Consider the following 15,297-nt stretch of genomic DNA (forward strand, 5'->3'; position numbering starts at 1 on the left):
ACTTAAGCTATTAAACTTGTTTGTAGTAGGTTGCTGTTGCGTCTTCTGTTCGCGGTCAGGAAGAGTGGTTTGCCATGCCACCAAGCTTTAGTCCCTATTGCCAGCATGCATCCTTGTCGAGCACTTGTCTTTGCTGAGAAATTAATCTCCTTCCAAGTATGAGTGACGTTCAGCCATTCCACTTTACTCTTTGCTTTGTGCCATGCACTTTTGATTCTCCAGTGGACTTCATCCAACTGAAAAGCATTAACGACCGCTTTTGATTGGGATTCAACCCATATATTCCTTTATCCCATACTGGTGGCTTGTGTAACTCCCTCAAGAATAGCTTGACAGTTAGCATTATGGGCTATATCGACACCCATTCTTCCAAGCCCAACACCATGAACCCTCCCAGTATGATCTCTGCAGACAAATCCCCATCCTATGATGCCAGGACTACCTCTTGTGCTTCTAGCTGCACTAACCGTTAACACTCCAATGGGTGGTAGAAACCAATAACACTCTAGAGTCAAAAGAATAGATTAGTGCTGATGACTTTGAATTAGGTTCTTCCTTTTATCTTTTCTTGCAAAATTGATGCCTCTTCGAACTGCTTGACAAACAGATGGGAGGTTAGGTTTCCCCTCTTCATAAATCATTTTGTTCATATTCCTCCAAATAGCCACTAGACACGAGATAACAGCTCTCCCCAACGAGCCTTAGCTTGCGGATCAAGGTTAGCCCCAACCTCTACAAACTCAGTGTGACTACCTAGAATTTGTTGCATCGCAAATGTGTTTGTAGTATAATTCCAACATTGCCTAGCAAAGCCACACTCATAGAAAGTGTGTGACTGAGTATTCGTGTTGTCCTTACATGCTATACAACTTGAGGCCAATCTGAATTTCATGCTTTGCATCCTATCATCAGTATTAACTGCACCCGACATAATTTTCCATCCAATTGTCGCGGTTCTTGGATGTAGCTTTGCTTCCCAAAGAAAACTCGCCCAGTAAGGCTTATCCCCTTTACTCCTTATTTCCTCGTGAGCTGAAGCAACTGAGATGTTTCAAGTTGGTGTGTGCATCCAAACTAAGTCATCCTCACATTCTTCATTGGGTTGTTGAAGCTGTGAGATCTCAACTCCAAGTATACCCAAGATATCGGTGAGAAATAATGGAGGAAAGTTCCATCTATTATGCTCAATGCAGTCACTCAAAGTGGCATTATATTCTTGCCAAAAGCTTGTTTCCATTGGCAAAAGCTTCATGATAGCTTTTGTACCAATCCAATTGTCCCTCCAAATAAATGTTGATGTTTCTGCCATGTCCAATCACCCAGCTCGAGTGTTGATGTAGCTCCTTCATGGCCCATTTAATGGCAGGCCATACAATTGAAGTCATGCTTGTAGCCCAAGTTCCACTTCTTTTCTTGTATTTACCTTGCATAAATGTTGACCAATCGTTGCTCTTTTTTAACATAGCCCAGCTCATCTTCATTAGCATAGAAAGATTAATTGATGTCTTTCAGTTAGCAAATGCCAATTCCTCCCTCCTCTTTAGGCCTACATGTTCTCCTCCATGATGTAGTGACTACATTCTTGCAAGAAGGCTAGGGTTGCCCGACCATACAAAGTTCCGTATAATATGCTCACATTCCTTGATGACTAAGGCAGGCCATTTATAAATAGCCATGTTTTTAATAGGCATACTATTCATAACATGTTTTGCAAGTAGAACTCTCCCTTGAAGTGATAATAAGTTGCTAGCCCAGCTAGAAGTTTTAAGTCTGATTTTGTCCACCATGGGTGCTAATGTAGCCCTCGTGACTCTTCCTGTTATCAAAGGGACTCCAAGATAAGTTTCTGGAAGCACACCAACTGTGATTCCAAGGAGTTCTTGTATTGTATTCCTCCTCTCTTTAGTCATAGGACTAAGAAAGAGCTTGCACTTGTCCTTATTGATATATTGACCTGCAGCAACTTGATATCTATCCAATACACTCACAACATTCTTGATATATCTTTTGTTAGTATTACAAAAAATAAATATATCATCTACAAACATAAGATGAGTAGGACTAGAGTAGCTAGAAAGTATGATCATCTGTTTTATGAATTTTTTTCTAACCATAGTTTCAATACATTTACTAAGACAATCTTCAGCAAAAGTGAAAAGTAAAGGTGAGAGAGGGTCGCCTTGTCTCAACTCTCTGTCAGCGGTAAAGAAACCTCTTGGACATCCATTGAGCATAATAGAGACTGAGTTGTTTGAAAGTGCCCCTTGAATCCAGTTAATCCAAGAACTATTGAAGCCAAATTGCTTCAACACAGACCATAAGAATCTCCAGTCAAGAGTGTCGAACGCCTGGGAGATATCAAGCTTGAGAGCAAGACTTCCACCATGTCTTTTAATCTTAAGCTCATTAATAAGTTCTGATGCTAAGCCTATGGCCGGCTTCATGAGAGTTTTTGTTGGCAAGGAAGCCATATTGCTCTTTCGAAATGACTCGAGGCAATAGGGGCTAGTCTTACTGCAAGAACTTTAGTAATAACTTTATAAGCAAAATTAGACAAACAAATAGGTTTGTACCTCCCGAGAGAAGAAGCATCTCTCTCCTTTGGAATGAGCACCAGAAAACTGGCATTGAAGCTAGACAGAATTCTGGTTCTTCTGAATAAATAATTCACTGCCTTAACAAGATCTGATCCTACAATGCTCCAACAAGTTTGATAAAAGTGTCCATTAAACCTATCGGACCTGGGGCACTGTCAGGGTTCAATGCAGATATCGCCATCTTAATTTGGCTATTACTCCTTCTCATGAACCAAAATGTGTAAGGTTTTCTAATTGGTACGGCTCCAGTAACCATATTTTATTGTCTGTACGAAATAGTCTGCAGGGGACAGTGGGACATTATTTAAGTCAAGCGACCTTTCTCTCTGGACTCTAGAGTATACAAAGGTTAATGAAAGGCATTTCCTAGGCACTATTAGTGAGCTCAAACTTCATTTAAGTTAAATGAAACTTATACCGAATATGGGCTCGAACCCTTAAGGAATATGTGTCTGAAGAAAAAAAATTCTCTATTACAAAACAAATCCACTCTCACAATTTCTTATATTCCTGTACAAAGAACAATTAAACATATGCGCAACTTTCATAGATCTGTCAAGGTAAACATGTTTGGTTAGTCTTTATGAATGAGCAATCTTATTGAAAAGCAGCAGCTCATTTACAGAGACACTTAACTTCCTTTGGTCGAAGAATGAAGACACTCGTTAATCAGCTCCTGTATCCTTCTCTTTAATAATTTATTTTTGACACTGGACAGCATGCATGCTACGGTAAAATGACTCCATCCTCCTGAGCTTCACAAGGTCTGCTGAATACAGTGTTTTCTCCCATTCCTTAGCAATAGCAAACATTCCAGAGTTCTGCAGTGATGGTGGAAACCTGTTTCTCAATGTTATTGAAACCTGCATTGTGTTATTGAAGATGTGTTTTCCTTGTCAGTTCGTTACTATGCATTTTGCGTGGTCAAAGCTTCTGTTTCTCAATGTTCTTCAAGGAATCCTATGCATGACTTTCCACTTTCCAGGTATGGTTCTTTTCAGCTTGGAAGCTCTTTAATTTTGTTTCTGTGACACTTCTAAATTGTGATATTTCTTTGACTATGTGGCACAACATTGTGCGTAGAGTTAGCTTCGAAGCATCCACAAGGGGGACACTGTTGAGTTGGCTTTGCTTTTGTGTATTATGTATGATTTATGAAATTTCCAACATTCTTACTGTTTTGCCACAGATTTATAATTTTATATTTCAATCTAAGGTTGCAGCTGTCTGGTGATTCAAGAAAAGGTATTTGGGAATAGCTGGAAAGAAAACTGCTTCAAGAATGATGTGAGATATGCCTTGTATTTTTGTAACATAATAAGTGGTTGTCAATTTTCGGTGGTGTTTGTCTGTAATATTTGCATCTGTGATGCTCTGTACTCTTTGTTATTAACTTACTATGTGCAGCAACTACAACATAGTGAACATACATTATTATATGTGAACTATTTTTTTTTTCGCTAAAATTATATGTGAACTATTACAGATTTACATCACAAGTTGTTTTGAAAACCATTTCAAGGGTTCATCGAAAAAAAGAAGAAAACCATTTCAAGGGATTATCTCTACTCTGAATCCCTGACATCTTGGAGATTTTGATATCTGTACTAAATAGTCTGCTAACATTTACCGTATTTTTATAGAGCAAATCATATTTTATAGAGCAAATCAGTAAATCATATTTTTATAGAGCAAATCAGTAACCAAATTTTAATGTCGAATTTCATTCAAGTCAAATCAGATTTTTATCGAGCAAATCACTAACCAGATTTTAATGTCGAACTTCATTTAAGTCAAATGAAGCTTATACCAAATACAAAAGTTATACCAAATACGAACTTCTACCAAATACCAAACACAAAATACAAAGCTTATACCAAATACTAAATATGATATGAAATACGAAATATGAAATATGAAGCTTATACGAAATACGAAATATGAAACTTATATGAAATACGAAATACGAAATATATGAAGCTTATTATATATACTAGTAAACGGGCACGTGCGTTGCACGTGGTACGAAATAAATTGAAACAAACTAAAAAAAAAAAAATCTACGAAAAAATGTCGTGGATTAAAAAAAATGAATGAACGCAATTACATTAGAATAGTGACAATGTCTGTCTGGTATGTATTGAATGAATTCTGTAAATGAAATCTAAAACAACATTATTTCTATGAAACAATTGGGATTGAAAAGAGAAATGAAAGTAAGTACATTGATATAAGTATTATCAAATTCGTTACTGAAAAAAAAAACATAATTCATTCATAAACCAACTTCAATACGATAAGTGTATTTTCCAGTATTGGCTTCCTCTTCGATCAATTTGATCTTAGCTGCTTTTTCACGTTGCGAATAAATATATTTGAAGAGGTATTTAACCGCCTATATGTTAGTTTGTTTTTGTATAATCCATTAGATAAGAGAGAATATATGTCTTAGAAACAGGACATAGGCAAACAACTAATGAAGAAAGAAACATGTATTGTTGATGTTAAACTTTGTGCTACTGTTGGTGTAATCCTCTTCTAGAGCATTTAGATGTGATGGAGGAACATTGTTGGATTCCGATGAATGTAAGACCTGTAAGATGCAAAACATTATGCAATGGTAAGAAGCATGATTGCTATTCTATATTGGAATAACATTTTTCTTTTCTCATTGTATTCAACATTGACGGCTGCAATCGTTTCGTAGGCATGTGTGACTCGCCATTTTGGGTCTGGGGAATCAAGTTCGGAATAGTCAAATAATCAACTGGTTCACCACTTCATTGTAGATAACATGTGTGAGTCTAAGCGAAGGGTAGCAATTGAGACCCTCCTTCTGGGCTGATAAACCTGAGTTGAAGCTTGAGGAGGCCGCACTGCAATTGAGACTCGCCTTGGTTGCATCAGAATTTTGGTGTTGCTTGTTCTCACTGTCCTAAAAATATTCTCTTTTTCATCTGTTGATGATGAGGTACGATGGGCAATGCTTGTTTTACAGGGGAGCTTGGACATTGAAGGAAGGTTAATGATGCATCTTGGAGGCCTCAAGTTGGAGGGGGTCCAAGTGGTGGCTTTTTCTATGTCCAGACTTTATGATTTTGGTATGAAATCCCGTTTCTGTCAAAAGTGCAAAAACAGAAGTTAAAACTTTGATTAGATCACAGATAAAAATAATTTAATCAATATTCTCAAGTCGTTATCTTTACCTTCTCTTGAAGACTTCTGCCGAGTTGTTCACAGGCAGCATACCTCATCTGCAATGATTGGAAGTTATTATGTAATTTCATTATTACCCTCTAATCCTGCCTTTGCTTCTCAGTTTGCTCAGAACATAAGAAAAGGGAAGCATTTATACAATCATCAAGAATAAGTACCTTCGATACGAAAAACCCTTTTGATAGTATTAGTGTACAGATATGAGAAACATACCATTTGCTTGTACTTGAACATACAACTCCTGAGAATCTGCTTGTTATGTGCATGTCCATGCTCAAAGAAAGATGCCTTTGATCGAGCAAAGACTGCGAAGACATCAGCTTTGAGCTCGGCCAACCAAGAGCGAACCAAGAGAAACGGTAAGGGGGGCAAAGGCCGGAGCTAACACTTACTTCAGATTTAGTGTAGTTCGCCAGCTCTCTCTTTTGAATGAACACTTGAAGACTGGTTGTAGTATGATATCCTCGACTCTGAAGCAATATAGCCATCATTTGCATCTGTTTTATATTTTTAACTGTTCCGCTCTCGCTACCAACCATTTCAACTCTGCTGCGTCCGGTTTCAGTGACATCTGATGAGGTTCCTTTCATAAATATTTTGCTGCTTCTCTGGTGAGGGAGGTCTGACTGATCTTTCTCTGAATTGACCCCTAATGTGTAAATCGTGAATAAAAAAGCGGGATACTGATACTCACCAAAACAAAGTGTCCTACTCTGCTCTGGCTTCTAGAGTTCAGGATTGAGTCTCATAGACCAATTTAGTACCCGCTTCAATCGCTTGAGTGGGCTTCGATAAATGGGCGATATAAGGTCGGTGCCTCCCCGACTTGTGAAGTTCAGCAAACAGAGGGTCTCTACTGAGTCTGCAAAACTTGGGCTGATTTGAACAAACATAACCATCTTGCAATCCCACTGTATTTCACAAAGCATTTTTTATTTCCACTTTCAAGGATATTCTCAAGGAGCGTCAACTGATTCTGACTTTATACACTTAAGAGGTAAGACTGATGTGACATATTGGTAGAAAATCAACTTTTAGGAAATATTGAAAGCAATATTTTGAGTTTTGAATGGAGGTATTTCAGACTAATGTTTCCCAGAATAGAAGCACATCCTAAAACAGTAAAATAGACACAAAACCTAAAATAAAAACAGAAATTTACCTAGTGAGCTCTGCGGCAAATGGATGCTTTAGAGTTCCCCGCTAGAGTCCCAAGATAAAATCAATGAATAACTAAAACACACATTTGGATTTCGGAGCCTGAAGCAACTATGAATAAGTAATATGTGCATACCAATAAAAAAAAATTCAAAGTGTATGAACAATGTATGTTAACGTAAAAAGAAGTTGGAGGAAAATGCAACAGTAAACCTTAAAGGCGGTAAACTGACATGGAAAAATAGATAGCTTCATCCCGTCTGAATGCATCAAACCTTATAGTTCACTACCGAGAAATTTTGAGAATGAGAAGAACGTTGATGCCAGTTTCTGTGAAAAAGATTCACAGGCAGTCATTTATCGATATAGGTACAATAAGTTAAGGTGTACTTAAAAAAGAAATCGGTCGAATAGTTCATCAAACCGTCTGTTAAGAATGTTAACGTGTTATATAGATTACCATTGTAAAATATTGTACCATATGCATACATAGTTAAGAACTTCTCCATGCTAAATGTGAGAATAAATAACCAAAATTATCATAAGAAATGTCCATGAAGATGGCAGTAAATATCACCTAAGTTTACGCGGTTGTGAGGAACATCAAGAAGTCGTTCATTTGTGCTTCCCTTTCTAGCTTGTCGTAGTAAGTCTGTAAGTCGCAGGCGTGTACTTGTGGGAACAGATGAGGTCTTTTCATGCCAAGTGTTCTTCTCTATTTCATTGATGATGGGAGAGCTTCAATGATGAAAAGATTGAGGGCTTGAACTGTATAGGCTTGTCACTGATAGTCTAATGCACTAAAGCAGTGCAGGGGCAAAGAGCATGTGACTTGTTGTAGAATCTTGATAAGGAAACACTTCACGCTGCTGAAGAACTTAACGGAATCTAACGCATATCTCCTACCAATTAAGTACTGCTAAAGGAAAATGTGTGCGTGACCGTAGATTCATGGGCACAAACACTCAACACTGATATGTGATAATGAATATGGCTAAAAATATGCATGCATTCTCTTACCTAGCCTATAAACTCTGGACAGGGGACATAAGTAACATCAAGTAACCAGCCGACCAAGTATAAATGAGATTTCTCATTTAAACATCCAGATGGCGGCTCAATATAAATTTAGATCATGATGGTAGTCAAAATCTATGGCAATGGATACAAAGTTTTCATTAATAATTTCACTAAGATGGCGCTATCTGGTTGAGGGGCCTTCTAATCTAAAACAATGAGACAGTCCTTTGAACAGAAGTTCTAATCCAAAATTTTGTGCCTTTTTGGATTTGCAAGCATTGCCTACAACAGAGTATGCATTCTAGGTCATCTTGCACGAAACTTTTAGCCATTAGTATCTAAGTGGTACAAAATAAAATACAATAAAATTGCCAAGAATCCAAGATAAGTACCTTGAACTTTGCATAAGTCCTATATGCAGGCAACCCCTTAGATAGCAATCCTGAGAGTGACAAAGCTAATCTCATATTCCTTTTTTGTGATATCCTGAACTTTGTTTGCCATCACTAACGGGATCCTGTGGAAAAGGGAGTAGTAGATACATTAAACCAAGCACCAAACCAAAACGAAGAAACTGATAGTATAACTTTGTTGACGAAATTCATATAAAATGATTATAAATTATCAATGAAGATGAAAGTTGATAGATTAATATCGGGTATACGAATTATTTAAAAGTTTTTTATAGTTTCAGCTAACATATAGATGAGCCCAAGATATTAGTGGATAAATATATGAGAGAAAGAAAAAGGGATGTACCCAAATGTAGCAGTTGAAACTCTGTTGTCTTGAAATGTGAGGCTACATGCAAGAGATGGACATTGGAATCAAGTAAAGTTACAATAAGCCAACAATTATTTCCATAAGCAAAAAATGTTGACTAAAACAACCAACACATTCGAAGAAGGCTAAAATATAATGCATTGATATTATTCGAGTTACCCTTAAGGAAACCCATGCCAAACACAATTAGAATCCTTTATAGCACATTAAATTTCAATCAGACCCTACAGAGAAGCCTTTTGTCTTTGTTTGAAGCAGATTAACATAATAACGCCAAAGTGTTAGAATGTTCATTATACTTTGTTCCTTCAAATTATGGATTTGTATGACTCCCTCAATTGTAAGGGAACTTTGAATAGAAAGCAAAAAGGTATGAGTACTTAAAACAAAAAAAAACAAAAAAAAAGGGTTAAGAAGAACACAGATAGAACCAAAAAAAAAAATGGAAATGAATTGAAGATGCTTGAATAACTTGGGTCAAGTTTGACAGAAAAGTTGTGACGGCAGAAAGTGCTTATTCTAATAAGCATCTCACTATCAAACATCTCCTCTAAATCAACGAATTGGGCCTTAATTGTATCATGGAACTAAAACTTGAGATCACAAAAATCAAAGGGGATAGAAGAACGTACTTTTGAATTTTAAACTAAAAAGAACGAAAAAACAATCCCCTCAAGCAATTGTTCCAACCATATCAAAAGGCAATAAGACATAACCGTAGGAAAATTGCGACTTAAATTACGTGATTAAAGAATATTAGAAAATGGAAACGAAAATGAAAGAAAGTATTACCTTTGATTATGAATATTTCATATAAAAAGGGGATTAAATTTATGTTCGTTGGTTGCAAAGTGTTTGATTTGAACTGTCGAACTTAACGGGTTTTAATTGGGAATATCAGGAATGGAGAAGACGATCGGTTTAATTTTTTTTATCGGGGTTTAATTGGGGAAACCAATGCAAACGGTGTCTCTGTTTTCTGAAGATGTTGAATTTTATAGTCTTGGGAGTTTTTGTGTACAGGATTACAGGAACTTTCGGGTGACAGGAACTTAATTGGGGAATATCGACGAAACGGTTTGTCTGTTTCGTGAAGATTACTCTATTTTTTTAAGTCTAATGACAGACAATTAATAACAGGAATGGAGAAGACGAACATTTTTTTTTTTCATATGTTATGGCAGTAAATTCTTCAGATGTATTTTCTCAATGGAAGATGGAAAGGAAATAAAAATAGGGTAAATGTAGAAAGGAGCGCACCTGTTTATGAAGAAGGATTGCCTGCCAATAAAAAAACAAATAAAAATAAAGGATTGCTTGCAAGTGTTGTTGATTAAGAAACAAACCTATCTAGCTTTGTCATTTACCTTGACATATGCTGGGTAAGATAAAACACCAGAGTTTATAAAGAGAAAGTATTATGGAAAAGTAGAGAAAGATTCAAAGCATTTTGTGAAGTAAAGATCTGCCTACCAATACGATCTGGCTTGCTCTCTTTTTTTTGTTGGTTTTCACCCATTCTCTGGGAATTCCATTTTACTTCCGTTGTAGGTATGTCATATTTTTGGGTTCCTTTCTTTTGTAGCATCACACGTACGTAACTGAATCCCTGTTTTTCCATACTGTATATATGGAGTGCCTGATTGATAGGTTTTTTGGGTTTGCTGCGACATGAGCAAATTCAGTTTTTCCCTTGGTGATTGAAGTTTGTTTGGTTTTCATTCTCAATTTACTTCCAAAGTTACAGCAAAGAATGGATAGAGTTGAGCGAAATAGGAAAAATAAACTGAACATGGAGTCTTCAAAAACTCTACCTTTAAAATTAATTGGGATGTTGAGTCTTCAAAAACGAAAATTCCAACGAGTTTCACTGTAGAAAATATAGAAAATGAGAACCGCTCTGTATGTATAGATCGTTTGTGCTGGGAAGAGAGAGATATAAGAGAAAGTATTACCTTTGATGCTGAAAATGAAAACAGGATTTAAATTTATGTTTCGTTAACGGAGAATTGGGAAGAATAGAAGAAACTGGATGGAAATTGTGATTTGGGAAAATGAAAACAGGGTTTAAATTTATGTTTCGTTGGTTGGTAAAGTGTTTGGGAATATGAAGAACGAGAAAATGAACGAACGGTTTAATTGGGAAACCGCGAAACGGTGTCTTATTTTATGAAAACGTTAAGTTTTATAGTATTGGAAAATTATTAAATTACCGATTTACCCTTCAAATGTAAAGCGTACAAAAATTGGTGGGTGAAACTTTTGGGTACCCTTTTGGACCAAAAGATTGGGTTAAAACCAATGATACGGGAACTAATAAACGGCAGCTAGTTTTCCCATTATATATAAGATATATCTACTATCTATATACTAAAGTAGAGACCTCTCATGGAGGATTTTCTCTCTCCTATGTGGCACTCTAATATGAGAGTTAGTTTTTTATCTCACCTATGTGCCACTATAATATGAAAGATAGTATTTTCTATTAGCCTACAATCCCACGTGCATGGAATCTCTTTGGAGAGAATCACTTTGGAGAGTTTGAGTGTATTTCTAATTCTTATATTTGGAGAGTTTGAGTGTATTTCCAATTCTTATATATTTGATCAAATAAAAAAAAATTGCTAAAAAATAGGTGATTTGTAAAAGGTAATTTCCTATTACGAATCAAACACTTTTAGGGTTTCAATTATTAAATATTTGATCAAATAAAAAAAATTGCTAAAAAATAGGTGATTTGTAGAAACTAATTTCCTATTACAAATCATACAATTTTAGTATCTATGATAAAGCACCGACTTATTTCAATATATCATTAATCTGACCTCAAAACATAGTTAAAAACAATTATACAAAAAATAACATCACAAAATATATAATATAAAATAAAAATAAAATAAAATAACGGCAAAACAATAATGACAAATATTTTAAAAAATATATAATACTGAATGAAACTAACGTAAAAAAACTATTAGTGGGGAATCGAAAACTGGATGCAAATGCATCGAACTAACCTTAAATAATATTTAACGGAAAATTGGAAACTGGATGCAAATGCAAACATTAAACTAATCTTAAAAAGTAATTAATAGAAAATTTGAATATGGATACAACTGCATTAAACTAATCTCAAAGAATAATTAACGGAAAATCAAAACTTGAATGCAAATACATCAAACTAACATAAAAAAATAATTGTCGGAAAATCGGAAACTGGATGCAAATGCATTGAGCTAACCCTCAAAGATTAAATTAACCGGAAATCGGAAACTGGATGCAACTGCATTGAACTAACCTCAAAGAAAATTAATTATAAATTAGAAACATGATGCAAATGCGTGGAACTAATCTTAAAAAATAATTAATGGAAAATTGGAAATCGGATGCAACCGCGACCAACTAATCTCAAAAAAAAAAACTGATGCAAATGCATTGGACTAACCACAAGAAATAATTAACGGGAAATCGGAAACTGGATGCAAATTCATTGAACTAACCTCAAACAATAATTAACGAGAAATCTGAAACTAGATGCAAATGCAACTTTATCAAATAATAAACGAGAAATCGGAAACTGAATGCAAATGCATTAAACTAATCTCACATAATAATTAAAGGAAAATCAGAAACTGGATGCAAATGCATTGAACTGACTTCAAAGAACAATTAACAGAAAATTGGAAATTGGATGCAAATGTATTGAACTAACCGAAAAGAATAATTAACGAGAAATCAGAAACTAGATGCAACTGCATTGAACTGATCTCAAAAAATAAATAACGGGAATTGGAAATCTGATGCAACTGTATTGAACTAACCTCAAAATATAAATAACGGAAAATCATAAACTGAATGCAAATGCATTGAACTAATCTCAAAACATAGTTGAGTTATATGTTGTGGGAATGTCTCGATAAGTATAGTTTTGCAGTTAAATAGTGTTTATCTTATCTCTTTCCGTATGATTGGGAACTCCTTGCTATTCAAGTATCTTCAATATATATGAACTTCACCTTATTAGGCAATCTCAAAAAACTTCAATCAAACTTATTTTATTAAACAACAAAATGAAGTTGAAGGATTTTTTATCAAAGGTGAGTTCTTTTTTATTTAATGGAAAGCGAGGTTTTCACGCTATAAGAAATTTGGTTGAGTGATCAATATAATATTAATATATAATAGTTATGTATATTTGTAAATATTTTTCAGAATAATTAATATAACAAAGACCCGTTAGAGATAATCTTTGAAGATTCCACATAGTGAGTCATGTATAATTTAAAGAATAATTAATGAGAAATCGGGAACTAGATAATTAATCTTCGATGATCCCACATAGTAAATCAAACATAATTTATTTTTTATGTCATATTTGCAAGGGCACTACAGATAGATCAGTAGAAGTTGGTATTATATTACACACTATATTGGATAATTAAAAGAAAATCGGAAACTGGATTCAAATACATAACTGAGCTCAAAGAGTAATTAACGGGAAATCGGAAACTTTATGCAAATGCAATAAACTAAACTCAAAAAGTAATTAACTAGAAATTGGAAACTGGATGCGATTGCATTAAACTAACGCCAGATAATAACTAATGAGAAATTAGAAATTGGATGCAAATCTTTGAAAAATATCTAACGGTATGCAAATACATCAAACAAACCTCAGATAATAATTAATGGGAAACCGGAAACTGGATGCAAATGCATTGAACTAAACTCAAAAAATAATTAACAGAAAATCAAAAATCGAATGCAACTGCATTAAACTAATCTCATAGAATAATTGGTGGGAAATCGGAAACTAAATGCAAATGCATTGAAATAATCTCAAAGAATAATTAACGGGAAATCAGAAACTGGATATAATTGCATTGAACTTACCTCAAAGTATAAATAATCATAAACTAGATGTATATATATTGAACTAACCTTAACGAGTTATTCACGGGAAATCGAAAACTGGATCCAAATGCAATGAACTAATCTCAAAGACTAATTAACGAAATATTGAAAAATTGATGAAACTGCACTGAACTAACCTAAATGAATAATTAACGGGAAATTATAAATTTGATGTAACTGTATTGAACTAACCTAAAAAAATAATTAACGGAAAATCAAAAACTTGATGCAAATGCATTGAACTAACCTCAAAGAACAATTAACATAAAATCATAAATTAGATGCAACTGCATTGAACTAACCTCAAAGAATAATTAACAGAAAACCAAAAACTATATGCAACTGCATTAAACTAAAATCAGAGATTAATTAACGGGAAATCAGAAATTGGATGCAAATGCATTGAAATAACCTCAAAAAAATAGTTAACTGAAATTGAAGTTGGATGCAATCGCATGTCGCGATCAACCTCAAAGCATAAATGTCCGCTTTTTAGTCTTCTCACATGAGTAATTACGAGTAATTAGGAACCCCAAACGAAAAGTGAGTTTATAAAAATAAACTCTTACATGTATGCAAACTGTATATAAATTATAAACTATTGAACTAACCTAGAAAACAATTAACGGAAATCAAACCTGATGCGGATGTATTGAACTAACCTCAAAGAGTAATTAACGGAGATTGGAACCCGGATGCAAATGCAATGATCTAATCTCAAATACTAATTAACGAAACATCGAAAACTGGCCGGATGCAACTGTATTGAATTAACCTTAATGAATAACTAACGGGAAATCATAAAGTGGATGCAATTGTACTGAACTAACCTCAAATAATAATTAACGGGAAATTGGAAACTTGATGCAACTGCATTGAACTAACCTCAAAGAATAATTAATGAGAAATTGGAAACTGGATGCAACGTGATTACATTAAACTAACCTCAAAAATAATTAATAGAAAATCAGAAACTTGATGTAAATGTATTGAACTAATAGTCCTAAAACATATTTGTATTATATGTAGAGAGAATAAATGTCTCGACAAATATAGTTTTGCATTTTAAGTAGTGTTAGTCATAATTAATCTATTGTGATTGAGAATGTCTTGCTATTCAAGTAGTTTCAATATTATCTTCGCCACATTGGACATTCTTACAAAACTTCAATCAAACTTCTATTGTTAAACCTAACAATAAAAAGAAGTCGATGAGTTTTATCAAGGTTTGATGCTTCCTTTTTATAGAGAGTGGTGCAAGAAATTTAAATGAGTAATTAATATAATTTTCATATCTCATAGCTATGCATAGTTGCTAATAGTTTTTAGAATAATTTAATATAACGGCACCTGTTCGTAGGACACGTTCATGTGATAAATCTTTTCAAGTGGGAGTAATGTATTCTTTGAGAATATGGAAACAATCAATCTGTTTTAGTGATTTGTACAAATTAGTACGTAAATCACCATAAATCTAATAAAACTATTATACAAACTAAATTGAGTTTAAGATAATTCCATTTGAAAATTACGGATTAATATCCTAAACCACAGAGTGAAGAAGCTATCTCAATTTGATCCCTTAGTTTCCAAGTACTTATACACTATA

The 15,297-nt window shown here is 34.4% G+C and overlaps 1 long non-coding RNA gene across 1 annotated transcript; it reads right to left on the reverse strand.

Moving 5' to 3' along the window:
* Positions 1-7,058: 7,058 nt before the first annotated feature.
* Positions 7,059-9,163, reverse strand: LOC147507331 (uncharacterized). Its single transcript, XR_015216177.1, has 3 exons — positions 8,751-9,163; positions 8,384-8,508; positions 7,059-7,301 (listed from the first exon to the last, which is right to left on the reverse strand). It is a non-coding gene; the product is annotated as an uncharacterized LOC147507331 (long non-coding RNA).
* Positions 9,164-15,297: the final 6,134 nt, after the last annotated feature.

The sequence above is a fragment of the Coptis chinensis genome, chromosome 3 (assembly GCF_015680905.1).
Source record: "Coptis chinensis isolate HL-2020 chromosome 3, ASM1568090v1, whole genome shotgun sequence".
NCBI lineage: Eukaryota > Viridiplantae > Streptophyta > Magnoliopsida > Ranunculales > Ranunculaceae > Coptis > Coptis chinensis.